The 13,548-nt window shown below is 40.3% G+C and overlaps 1 protein-coding gene and 1 long non-coding RNA gene across 3 annotated transcripts in view; one reads left to right on the top strand and one right to left on the bottom strand.

Moving 5' to 3' along the window:
• The window catches only part of LOC141584595 (uncharacterized), a 74,316-nt gene that overhangs the window by 16,906 nt on the left and 43,862 nt on the right, over window positions 1-13,548 (bottom strand). The window contains exon 3 of the long non-coding RNA XR_012517732.1: window positions 10,810-10,920. This is a non-coding gene — a long non-coding RNA (uncharacterized LOC141584595). The remainder of the gene's footprint in view (window positions 1-10,809; window positions 10,921-13,548) is intronic.
• CERS6 (ceramide synthase 6) overlaps window positions 1-13,548 on the top strand; it is a 340,615-nt gene that overhangs the window by 301,504 nt on the left and 25,563 nt on the right. The gene's annotated exons all lie outside the window — the stretch shown is intronic.

The following is a 13,548-nucleotide window of genomic DNA, read 5'->3' as shown; positions in this document are numbered from 1 at the left end:
ACTAAACAGGGAATCCTTTCCCCATTGCTGTTTTTGTCAGGTTTGTCAAAGGTCAGATGGTTGTAGATACGTGGCATTCTGAGGCCTCTGTTCTGTTCCATTGGTCTATATCTCTGTTTTGGTACCAGTGCCATGCTGTTTTGATTACTGTAGCCTTGTAGTATAGTTTGAAGTCCAGTAGTGTGATGCCTCCAGCCCTTTGTTCTTTTTGCTTAGAATTGACTTGGCTATGCAGGCTCACTTTGGGTTCTGTATGAAGTTTCAGGTAGTTTTTTCCAGTTCTCTGAAGAAGGTCCTTGGTAGCTTAATGGGGATAGCATTGAATCTATAAATTACTTTGGGCAGTATGGCCATTTTCATGATACTGATTCTTTTTAACCATTAGCATGGAATGTTTATCCATCTGTTTGTGTCCTCTCTGATTTCACTGAGCAGTGGTTTGTAGTTCTCCTTGAAGGGTCCTTTACATTCTTTGTTAGTTGTATTCCTAGATATTTTATTCTCTTTGTAGCAATTGTGAATGGCAGTTCATTCTTGATTTGGCTCTCTGTCTGTTATTGATGTATAGAAATGCTTGTGATTTCTACACATTGATTTTTGTATCCTGAGACTTTGCTAAAGTTGCTTAGCAGTTTAAGGAGCTTTGGAGCTGAGAAGATGGGATCTTCTAAATATACAATCATGTTGTCTGCAAATAGAGACAATTTGACTTCCTCCTTTCCTAATTGAATGCCCTTTATTTCTTTTTCTTACCTGATTGCTCTGGCTAGAACCCCTAATACTATATTGAATAGGAGTAGTGAGAGAGGGCATCCTTGTCTTGTGCCAGATTTCAAAGGGAATGCTTCCAGTTTTTGCTCATTCAGGATGATATTGGCTGTGGGTTTGTCATAAATAGCTTTTATTATTTTGAGATATGTTCCATCAAAATACCTAGTTTACTCAGCGTTTTTAGCATAAAGGGCTGTTGAATTTTGTCAAAGGCCTTCTCTGCATCTATTGAGATAATCATGTGGTTTTTGTCTTTGGTTCTGTTTATGTGGTGAATTACATTTATAGACTTGTGTATGTTGAACCAGCCTAGCATCCCTGGGATGAAGCCTCCTTGGTTGTAATGGATAAGCTTTTTGATGCACTGTTGCAATCAGTTTGCCAGTATGTTATTGAAGATTTTTGCATCTGTGTTCATCATGGATATTGGCCTGAAGTTTTCTTTTTTTGTTGAGTCTCTGCTGGGTTTTGGTATCAGGATGATGTTGGTCTCATAAAATGATTTGGGAAGGATTCTCTCTTTTTGAATTGTTTGGAATAGTTTCAGAAGGAGTGGTACCAGCTCCTCTTTATATGTGTGGTAGAATTCAGCTGTGAACCCATCTGGTCCTGGACTTTTTTTGGTTGGTAGGCTATTAATTGCTGCCTCAACTTCAGCCCTTGTTATTAGTCTGTTCAGGGTTTCAACTTCTTCCTGGTTTGGTCTTGGAAGGGTGCAAGTGTCCAGGAACTTATCAGTTTCTTCCTGGTTTACTGGTTTATGTGCATAGAGTTGTTTGTAGAAATCTCTGATTATGATTTGTATTTCTGTGGAATTGGTGGTGATATCCCCTTTATCATTTTTTATTGCGTCTATTTGATTCTTCTTTTTTTATTAATCTGGCTAGCAGTCTACTTTGTTGATCTTTTCAAAAAACCAGCTCCTGGATTTATTGATTTTTTGAAGGGTTTTTTTGTGTTTCTATCTCCTTTAGTTCTGCTCTGATCTTAGTTATTTTTTGTCTTCTGATAGCTTTCAAGTTTTCTTTTTTTAATCTTGCTCCTCTGACTCTTTCAAAATTGATGATAGGGTGTCGATTTTAGACCTTTCCTCACTTCTCATGTGGGCATTTATTGCTATAAATTTCCCTCTAGACACTGCTTTAAATGTGTCCCAGAGATTCTGGTACATTGTGTCTTCATTCTCATTGGTTTCAAAGAGCGTCTTTATTTTTGCCTTCAATTTCATTGTTTCTCCAGTCAACATTCAGGAGCCAGTTGTTCAGTTTCTATGCAGTTGTGCAGTTCTAAGTTAGTTTATGAATTCTGAGTTCTAATTTGATTGCACTGTAGTCTCAGAGACTGTTAGGATTTTTGTTCTTTTGCATTTGCTGAGGAGTGATTTACTTCCAATTATGTGGTCAGTTTTAGAGTAGGTGCGATGTGGTGCTAACAAGAATATATAACAAGCATATATATATATGTGGATTTGGGGTGGAGAGTTCTGTAGATGTCTATTAGGTTTGCTTGGTCCAGGTCTGAGTTCAAGTCCTGGATATCCTTGTTAATTTTCTGTCTCGTTGATCTAATATTGACAGTGCAGTGTTAAAGTCTCCCACTATTATTGTGTGGGAAACTAAGTCTCTTTGTAAGTCATTAAGAACTTGCTTTATGTATCTAGGTGCTCCTGTATTGGGTGCATATATACTTAGGGTTGTTAGCTCTTGTTGCATTGATCATTTTACCATTATGTAATGTCCTTCTTTGTCTCTTTTGATCTTTGTTGGTTTAAAGTCCATTTTATCAGAGAGTAGGATTGCAACTCCTGCTTTTTTTTTGCTCTCCATTTGCTTGGTAAGTCTTCTTCCCTTTATTTTGAGCTTATGTTTGTCCTTGTACATGAGATGGGTTTCCTGAATACAGCACACTGATGGGTCTTGACTTTTATCCAGATTGCCAGTCTGTGTCTTTTGATGGGGCCTTTAGCCCATTTACATTTAAGGTTACTATTGATAATTGTGAATTTGATTCTGCCATTTTGATGCTAGCTAGTTGTTTTTAGCCCATTAGTTGACACGGTTTCTACATTGTGTCAACAGTCTTTACCATTTGGTATGTTTTTGGAGTGGCTAGTACTGGTTGCTCCTTTCCATGTTTAGTGGTTCTTTCAGCAGCTCTTGTAAGGCAGGCACCTGATGGTGATGAAATCTCAGCATTTGCTTTGTCCATAAAGGATTTTATTTCTCCTTCACTTATGAAGCTGTGAATCTGACAATTATGTGCCTTGGGGTTGCTCTTCTTGAGGAATATCTTTGTGTCATTCTCTGTATTTCCTGGACATAAATGTTGGCCTGCCTTGCTAGGTTGAGGAAGTTCTCCTGGATAATATCCTGAAGAGTGTTTTCCAGCTTGGATTCACTCTCCCCATCACATGTGGTACACTTATCAAACGTAGATTAGGTCTTTTCACATAATCCTATATTTCTTGGAGGCTTTGTTCATTTCTTTTCACTTTTTTCTTTATTCTTGACTTCTCTCTTTATTTCATTGAGTTGATCTTCAGTCTCCAATATCCTTTCTTCTGCCTGGTCGATTCGGCTATTGAAACTTGTGCATGCTTCGCAAAGTTCTTGTGTTGTGTTTTTCAGCTCCATTAAGTTATTTATGTTCTTCTCTAAGCTGGTTATCTAATTAGCATTTTGTCTAACCTTTTTTCAAGGTTCTTAGTTTCTTTGCATTGGGTTAGAACATGTTCTTTTAGCTCACAGAAGTTTGTTATTACCCACCTTCTGAAGCCTGCTTCTATCAATTTATCAGACTCGTTCTCCATCCAGCTTTATTCCCTTGCTGGTGAGGAGTTGTGATCCCTTAGAGGAGGAGAGGCATTCTGATTTTTGGTGTTTTCATCCCTTTTGTGCCAGTTTCTTCCCATCTTTGTTGACTTACCTACCTGTGGTTTTGTAGTTGGTGACTTTCAGATGGCGTCTCTGAGTGGACATCCTTTTTGTTGATGTTGAAGCTATTTCTTTCTGATTTTTTCATTTTCCTGCTAACAACAGTTAGGCCTCTTTGCTGCAGGACTGCTGGAGGTTCACTCCAGAACCTGCTTGCCTGGAAATCACCCTTGGAGGCTGCAAAACAGCAAGGGTTGCTGCCAGTTTCTTCTGCTGCTACCTTCATCCCAAAAGGTTACCCGCCAGATGTCAGCCTGAGCTCTCCTTTATGAGGTGCCTCTTTGGATATACAGGGGTCAGGGAGCTACTTGAGGAGACAGTCTGTCCCTTATAAGAGCTCAGGTGCTATGCTGGGAGCCCCATTGTTCCGTTCAGAGCTGCTGGGCAGGTACGTTTAAGTCTGCTGCAGCGGAACTCATCACTGCCTCTTTTCCCAGGAGCTCTGTCCTGGGAAGGTGGGGCTTTATTTATAAGTTCCTGATGTGCTCCTGTCTTTTTTCAGAGATGCCCTGCCCAGCAAGGAGGTAGTCTAGTCACAGTCTGCGAGCAGAGGCATTGTTGAGCTCCTGCGGGCCCTGCCCAGCTTCTATGTAAACTTCCTTGCAGTGTTGTTTACAGAGGTACAGTTAGAATTGCCTTGGTAGTGGTGGACTGCCTCGATAATGGTGGACGCCCTTCCCTTCACAGAGCTCTACCATCCCGGTTCCAGCTGCACTTGCTGGGAAACTCTCAAGTCAGAGTGTTTCAGATTGCTGGTGTTTGTGGGGGTGGGACCCACTGAGCCAGATCCCCTGGCTCCCTGCTTTTGCCCCCCTCTTTTTCAGTCAGCTGGGCAGCTCTGTCTGTCCAATTAGGAGCTTGATGTTGTAAAGTTCAGTATGGCAACAACAACAACAAAAAAAGATCAAGGGAAAAATTAGTGCTGATTCTTTTCTAGAATAGATGCATATTTGGTGCATGAGAGAAAATTCCATGGATTTTTTTCATTAGATGCATGTTTTTAACAGCACTTCACAAAGAGTTGTTACACAGCAGGTGAAAATAAGTATTCACCAAAAAATATGAAGAAATAATAGAAAAGAGATGGCTTTACTTTTTTAACATTTTCTATATAACTTGTTGAAGTTTCTACATGCTATGTATTATCTTCAGAGTTAGAAAATATTAAGGCCACTGTAATTATTAAAAAATTTCATTTATCCTACAAATATTGAAAACTTACTATTTGCCAAACACTACTAGGTAGTTCAGACCAGGATGGAAAAGTCTCACATTTCAGTCTTTGCCCTTATGAAGCTTTCTATCTAGGAGGGCAGACTTAATCACCTGGTTATAATGTGGTGAGTATTATGAAGATATGTCAACTGTTGTTAACATCCAATCTTTTCTGAGGGTCTGCAATGCTTTTCTCCTGATGAATGATGTTGGAGCTGCCATCTGAAAAAGGAGCCTGGGTTAGCTCGGCCCCTGGGGCATCACAGATCTACTGAGGAATTAAGAAAGGATTCTGAAATTATTCACAGTAGTAGCTATTCATATTCTAGATTATCTGGATTACCACCTCTTGACAAAATACTGCCACATGATTTCATTGCTCATGTTGTCATTTTGTTTATGGTCACTTTGAAACAAGGTCTACGTAGGGGACTAGAAGCCTATGACAGTTACTGCCTAAGAAAGAAAGACTTGGTCATTATTTAGAGTAGGTTGGTGGTAGTGGTGGTAGACAGAAGTAAATGGCTTCCAGAGGAATTCAGGAGATGGACAGGCTGTGTAGCCACATTGGTTATAGAGGGGATGGGTAAAGGAGTTGGAGGTAGAAAGAATGATGCCACAGTTTTGACTTAAGTAACTCAGTGAGGGCTGAAGCTATAAACTGTGCTAAGGAGATGGTGATTAACAACATGGACTCTGGATAAACCTTGTATGCGTTCAAATGTTGGTTCTGTCACTCCATCTATGTGACTGAGTGAATTATCTACTCACTAATCTCTTACTTAGCTGCAAAATTTGGGGATGAAAGCACAGTATGTCTCTGGAGCGATGACGATTAATAATAGCAGTGCTGGTGGTGTTATTTTGAATAGGGTTGATGGAAAAGATGAGTTTGATTTTGGAGTTGCCTCATAAATATCCAAGAGGAGGCACCAAGCAAGCAAGCAAGCAGTTATATATATGGATTTGGAGCATTCAAAAAAAGAGAGACAAACTTAGCTAGAAAACCAACTAGAGCGGGGTCTCCAATCTTTTGGCTTCCCTGGATTGCATGGAAAGAATTGTCTTCGGCCACAGAAAAAATACACTAACAACTGCTGATGAGTATTAAAAAAAAAAAAAAAAAAAAAACCTCATGTTTTAAGAAAGCTTACAAATTTTTGTTGGGCTGCATTCATTCAAAGCCGTTTTGGGCTGCATGCAGCCCACGGGCCACAGGCTGGACAAGCTTGAATTAGAGAATCATAAACATGATGTTGACAGTGTGATTAAGTATGCTGGTAATGAGACCAGAGTGCATATATATGGTAAATAAGGAAAATGTTTATTTCAGAGCCAAACGGCCTGGCTCAGGCAGGCATGCTTTAAAGATGTGTTGCTATCCACATGGAAAGACCATGGATGTTACTGTCCACATGTGGAGAGCAGCAACAATAGCATTCTGAGCATTGATTCTTGGTGCAGGAAGCATGGAAATGACAGAATTCCCAGGGTTACACAGGTGGCATCTGGAAACATCAGTTTCAGCACAATACTCATTTCAAAAGGTGAGCATGTTGTTGGCAGCTCCACGGTCATTGAGGGCCTGCCCAACTTCAGTCAGAGTGGCCAGAGGAAAAGGTTTTAGCTTTGGCATGACTGTCATTTGTCTTACTCTGCAGAGAAAAACAATCACAGTGAATGATGATAAAAATACATAGTGTTAACATTTCATTGATGTTGCAGTTTGCTTCAGTTCTGCATGTTATGTTATGTCGTTCACTTTAAATGGCTTATAAAGTCCCTATGTATTAATTAGTCTGCATGTGGTGACCAACTCCTACTTGGGCAGTAACTGTCATAGGCTTCTAGTCCCCCATTTAGACTTTGTTTCAAAGTGATCACAAACAAAATGACAACATGAGCAATGAAATCATGCAGCAGTATTTTGTCAGGAGGTTGTCATCCAGATAATCTAGAATATGAGTATTTAAGGAAATTAGATTACCAATGTGAATAGTTTCAGAATCCGTTTTTGCCTTTCTAATAACTTTATTTTCAGGAGGCTAATATTCTCATTCTTTTTTCTGTTGCATGTCTAAAGTTTTTGCTGAAACTAAAGTCTTGGCAGTGAACAGGCCAGATACAATTATCATGGAATAGTGTACTAAAAATTATGCCTATGGGTATAAATATTGCAAGAGAAATGTCAGGAGCATCCCTGTTTGATCTATACTTGTCAATCTGTGTGTCCACCAGAGACACTCTGGCTGCTGAAGTGAGCTCTGCTTGTTGTCAGTTTGCTTGTAACGGGAATCCTCCATCATCAGCCCTAGTATTTGATAGAGTACTTCAGAGCCTTGGCAGATCCAAAGCAGGTCAATTGCATGTGATCATTGCACTGATGCTTTAAAATGAGAGGCAGTGAGATTGTGGGCAAGTATCTAAAATGAAATAGACACACAATAGAGGGCAAGTCATAGGAAGAGGCCAGGCAGAGAGAACCACTAGTACCAACACCTGCAGGTAGGAATGGCCTTTGTCTAGCCCTGGAACAGAAAGATTGATGGACAGGAGGGGAGAATGTAGGCCTTGAGACAGGGGAAGTAGATTAGGGACTGTGTTGTGGGTCTTTGTATAAGATGATGTTTGTGTTTTTATTCTAATTGCAGTGGGTGGTCATTGGAAGACTTAAGGCAGAAGAATTGATTCTACGATTATGAGTGTCACTGAAACCTTTCAGCATCACTGAACAGTAGAACCACTCCCTGCTGTCTTTTGATATTTATCTCGGTGGGATGATTGCTTATTTGGAGTTTTGGTTGCCTTTCCACGTAGACTGATTTTTCACTTGAGTCAATATCTTAGGTAAGGAAGGTGTAGTTTGCCCCAGAGCCTCACACTGCTTAGGGCCAGCCTAACACTCCCAGTTAAAGAAGTAGAGTGGTTAAGATGGGAGATTATTATCTATATTCATATTTGTGTCTCTATATACAGAGAGAGAGATATATCTCAAACTAATGGAAGAGGCAACTTGAGGCAAAGCAACAGTGAATTGCTAGTTCAAGCTTTATATAAGAGTTGTTTGGCTGGACCCAGTGGCTCACACCTGTAATCCCACCACTTTGCAAGGCTGAGGCAGGCTGATCCCTTGAGCCTAGGCATTCAAGACCAGCCAGAACAACATGGCAAAACCCTGTCTCTACAAAAAGTACAAAAAATTAGCCAGGTGTGTGGCACATGCCTGTAGTCCCAGCTACCGGGGAAGCTGAGGCGAGACTCTCTTTCAAAAAAATAAGAAAGAGCTCCTTTTTGAAACTTGACATGAAAATCTTTTCTGTAACCTTCTCTGGTGTTTTAAACATAATAAGCCAGATGCTACATCTTAGGAGACTTGATGGCATTGACTGAATCTAACGGGGAATATTTGTGTTAAGTAAAAGTCTATAATGAACATTACTAACAACATGGATGTTAAATGACCCAAATCATTGTAACTGAATTATAAATCACAAACATTCACTCACTGGTATCCAGCATAGGATCCAACTAATCCTGGGAGGATAAGCATAAGCTTTGAGCAGCTCTCGGTAAAGGAGGGTGAGGAAAGAGTAGTCCCTGAAGTATATATGAGTTGGGACACTTTGGAAACCTCAAAAGTTAAATATTCTAAAGCTCGGGGCTCTGCTGTCCTCAATAAAGTGGATAAGGGAGGAGGACAACATTTAAAACATGGAATTTTACCTGGTAAATATCATTCAGGCACACACAATCATAAATGACCCATAATCATTCATGTCTCTACTGAAAGCAGGAATGGATCAATAGAAAGTTATTCAGAATTGTTATTCAAAGTGAGAGATTTTTAAGAGATGAGTACTGTCAGGAAATAGAGAACAAAAGGGGGGAAAGCCTGCAGAAGTGGTCACCAAACTTGTTTACACATTGAAATCATCTGGGGATTATTATTTAAAAATTCTAAAGCCCAGGCTCCACCCCAGAATAATTAAATTCTAATCTCTGTAGATATGTGGCAAGCGGCATTGGCTTTTGAAGCTTCCCCAGGTGATTCAAGTGAACAGGCAGGTTGGGAACCACCCGCCTATGGAACAGGCTCTTTGAAACATATTCGAAGAGCCTGTTCCATGGGTGGGACACAGGTGGGAAGTGGCGACACCAGATTTCTGAATTATTCAGATTAAGGGAAATGAGTTTTGCAATGGAAAGCACCATTACAAATAAAAGTTGGTTTTGAATAATCTCAGTAGACATGGTATATGTATTATGTACACGCTCCAAAATCTCATGTATATCAGTTTAAAAATATTTTTAAAAACATACGTGGAACACAAGCTATATGCTTCACTCCAGACCTTCAGCCCTAGCATTGGAAGCTCTAGGATAAGAGAACAAATGGAAACCCACAAACCATATGTCTAAATGGTTGTGTTATAATTTAAAACTACTAAATCAAATATATTCAGACCTGGACAAATATACCTATATAATGATCCAGAAGTCTCAACTCAATGTAGAATGTCCATCTCCCCAGAGTCCTCCCGAGAATGTGGTGGTTCAGGGAGAGTGGGCATCCAGCCCCCTTGGCAAGCAGCCTCTCCCTTTCTCTTCCTACCTTCAACGTCATCAAGCGCTGTGAGGGGCTGATGCTCACCCATGGGGACACCACATCTATTTGTCCATGGCCACATTCCTCTCTTAGATCAGCTGGCCTCGGGGTCACCTCCCAGGCCCATCGGTGTAAAAAATGAACCTGGTATGGCGGTACCCACCCGTATCTGGTCCTCAGAGAAGAGGCCAATACAAACCCAGAAGTGGGCTCAGGAATCCCCAGATTTACATCTCCAGAGCCTGGTAGAAGGGTTGAGTGGGCTCCCAGTGGCACATCCTCGTGACCTCACATGCCCCTCACCGTATGGGAGCTATGTACCCAGAGAAAGGCCAGAGATGCCTGGGCCCATGGAGGCCCCACTCAGCACCTTGTAGAAACACACAGAAGTAGGTTTTACCAACCTGACTTGTAGCCAGTGACTAGAGAAGGAATGAGGTTTAGAGTTACAGAATCTAAAAACTTTGGGTTCTTTATGAAAGGGGTTTTTAGAACTTGATTGCTGCTTATCATCAACTGCTTATTTGGTAAGTTTTTTTTTTTATTATTTTATTGCCTTTGATCATGCAAGAAGATGTGTAGTCTCCACTAATAGACCTTCAGAAAATCACACATCCCACCCCTCTGCCATCACGTTCCAAATGTGGTCTCCGTCTAAGGAAGATTTGGGCAGAGGGATATGATGAGTCTCTTCTGATGTCTGGTGTTTTTCTGCTTGACTTGGTTTCTTTGGTACTATCTGAGTGCCACACTAAGAATACTTGCACATAGGCGTGTTAACACCAAAACTAACAACAGGCTCAAATTCTGAGTTTTAGCCCCTTGGTACACCTTGTGCAATTCTAAAGATGTTCAGCCCTGGCACTGAAGCAGATTCAACTTTTCTCCACCTGAGAGTTGAACATAAATAGCTGTTTCCAAACTGATTTAAAAGGGTAAAGGGTTTTTTAAAAAATATAATCATCTTTGAAAAATGCTTATATATATTTAAAGTATGTTATTTTCTCTAATGATAAGAATACATACTCATTAGAGAACATTTAGAAAATGTAGAAAACATTTTAAATCCCTAGAATCAGAAGTACCTAGTGTTAATTACCATTTTGGGATATGTTTCTTTAATCACACTTTAAATCATGTTTTATATATATGTGTATAAAATGTCTAAAGGAAAATTAGAGATTGTATTGTATATAATTTTTAATCTAGCTTAGGCAACATAGCAAGACCTCATCTCTATTAAAAATTTAAAATATAATAATAACCGGGCATGGTGGCACATACCTGTGGTCCCAGCTACTCAGGAGGCTGAGGCTGGAAGATCACTTGAGCCCAGGAAGTGAAGATTCAGTGAGCCGTGACTGTACCACTACACTCCGGCAATGGAGTGAGACCCTGTCTCAAAAAAAAAAACATTATTTTAATCTTTCATCACTTTTCATTAAATTGTGAGAATGTTCTCATGTTATTAAAGACATTTTAATGTATGAATAATGTTCTACCATTATAGATACAGATTTTTAATCATTTTTTAAAACATTAGAAATAGTATTGGGAAAGCATTATTGAACTTAAATCTTTGTTAGTAAACTTTATTTTTTAAAAAGTAGTTAACTGTGAAAGTGACTTTGAAGTTAGAGTATTATTTTAAGATATTCTGGATATATATAGCCAAATTATTTCCTATGATTTCACCTACTTGCACTCTGACAAACTATGTATTTGAGTGGTTTCACTTTCTTTTTTGATAATACAATGTTTTCTCTTTTTTAATATACATTTTGATCATATGATAGTTTAAGTATCTCTTTTGTTAGTTTCAACATTTTCAAACACACAGAAAATTTGAAAAAAAAGAAACAGTAAATATGCATATACCCCCAGTTGCACTCACCAGCTGTTAGCCCTGATACCAATAGCACTTCCTGCACAAGCTCACACGCACACACAGGTTTGCCAAATCATCCGAAATTAGGATGCAGACATCATGACAGTTCAGCACAAAGACTCCAACATACGGGTATCCCGTTTTACTTTGTATTTATTGGATTATTAATATGGCAGAACATTTTGTTCATGTTTTCATAAGCCAATTGCATTTCTTCTGTGAACTGTGTTCATATTCTTTGCCCACTTTTCTTTTTGTATATGTCATGATTTTCTCATCAACATCTGTGATACCTGTGAGTGAAAGCTGCATCAGATGCTACCCAGATGCCACTTCACCTTCTGACAAGGAGCTAGGCCCTGTACACTCAGATGGTCAGTTGTGTTTAGGATAAATTTCCTCTCTGATTTAAGGTATGGCCTTGGCTATTGCGCTTTCTACAGTGGGAGTAGAAGTCTTACCTTCAGCTTGTTGACTGTAAACATTTTATTCATGATCAGAGACTATGGAAATAAATAACTAACATAGAATAGATAAGCACTGTTTAACTCAGTATAAGTGGTAGAAACACAAGAGAGTGCCTTGTCCTATTAAATAATTTTTTAAAATTTATTTTTAGATCAAACCCCCTGAGACTCTGTATACTGTCTTTTGAACTATTGGAAAAATAACTTTTGCTAAATAAAACCACCATCTCTAAAGCTACTACTTGGAAGTGTTTGCAGTGATTTCTGCAAAAGAACTGATTGTTGTTCCTACTCCTGAACCTGGATCCCCCCACCGAATGGCTGGCCTGGGGACTGCTTGAGTCAAATTGTGTTTGTATTTCTTTCTTCCTCTGTGCCTGTCCAAAGCTTGCCAGCAAATTGATCACATCAGGAAGATTTCCAGCCTGGCAGTTGCAGGTGGGAAAGGCTTTCAGATCACAGGCTCTTGAGTTTTTTTGCAGGGGATTCACTCTCCTAAGGTCTACGGCACAACTATTTGTCTTTTTATTAGTATAACATTTAATCCCAGAAATGGGGGAGGGGTGTTACTAAATGCCACCCTGAGTTTGTGCAAGGCCTGTTCTTGGTTCACAGTATAGGCACCTGCAGTGCCCCAGGGAAGCAGATCTCTTGTGTCCTTTCTGCCTGCTCTTTTCCCACCCCGATTCCTGCCTCCTCCATCCCTTCCTCCCACACTCTCACCATTTCCTCCTTCCCTAGAAAACAAGATTTGAGGTACTGTATGCTTCGTTTCCAGAAGCACTACCTCTCCCTTATCTTACAAAATCGTAACATAAGATTGCAGAACCCAGACAGGTTTCACAGTCTCTAGGCAGCTATTAAGCTCTAAATATTAGGCACCTTGACAAAGACAGTTCCAAACCTGTCAACAGCCCCACATTTCAGGGGCAAAAGATAGCAAATTTGTATACTGTGTGTTTAAGTTGACCCCTCTTCACTGTCTGAATCCCCACACTCATAACCATGGATGAATCTAGAGTGCTGCTGCTTTTGTTCAGATGGAATTTAAAAATCTGTCTTTAGAGTGAGAAACGCACAAGCTCATCCCGGATAGGCGGGTCCTTTCCCCCCATAGGTATGCTTTCTTTTTTCTTGGCCTCCTTTCTTCTCAGCACTCCCAGGGAGCCACATGCTCCCAGAGGGCTGTCTCCACCCCTTATTCAACGCACATAAAACTTGACAGTCTGAGCAGACGGGGGAAGTAGAGTGCTTCCGTCAGCTGTCTCCTTTTCTGGAGCAGGAAGCTGGGACTCAGAATGATGTCTGGCCAAGTGAGGCTGCCCTTCTGCTGCTCTGAGACTTAGGAGAGGTAGCTTTCTGGAAACTCATCTGATGCAGGGCAGGTCGGCCCCAAAATGAAGCTTTGCCCAGGAAAAAACTCAAGGCCATGGCAGAGGTAGAAGAAAACAGCTTTACTGAAGAGGCAGTGCCATAGCTCTGTGTGTGCTCCTGCAGAAAAGGGTTACCCACTAGGCAGAGAGTAGCAGCTCTGGGCTGTTGTGCATTCATATTTATTAAGGGGCAGTTTATGCAGAAATTTCTAGGGAAGGGGTAGTAACTTGGGTCTTTAGGTCATTGTCATGGAGAGGAGCAGTTAACTCCCAGGTGTTGGCTTGCAAAGGCAAA

Source organism: Saimiri boliviensis, chromosome 5, assembly GCF_048565385.1.
Source record: "Saimiri boliviensis isolate mSaiBol1 chromosome 5, mSaiBol1.pri, whole genome shotgun sequence".
Taxonomy (NCBI): domain Eukaryota; kingdom Metazoa; phylum Chordata; class Mammalia; order Primates; family Cebidae; genus Saimiri; species Saimiri boliviensis.
This window is presented reverse-complemented; position numbering and strand designations above follow the sequence as displayed.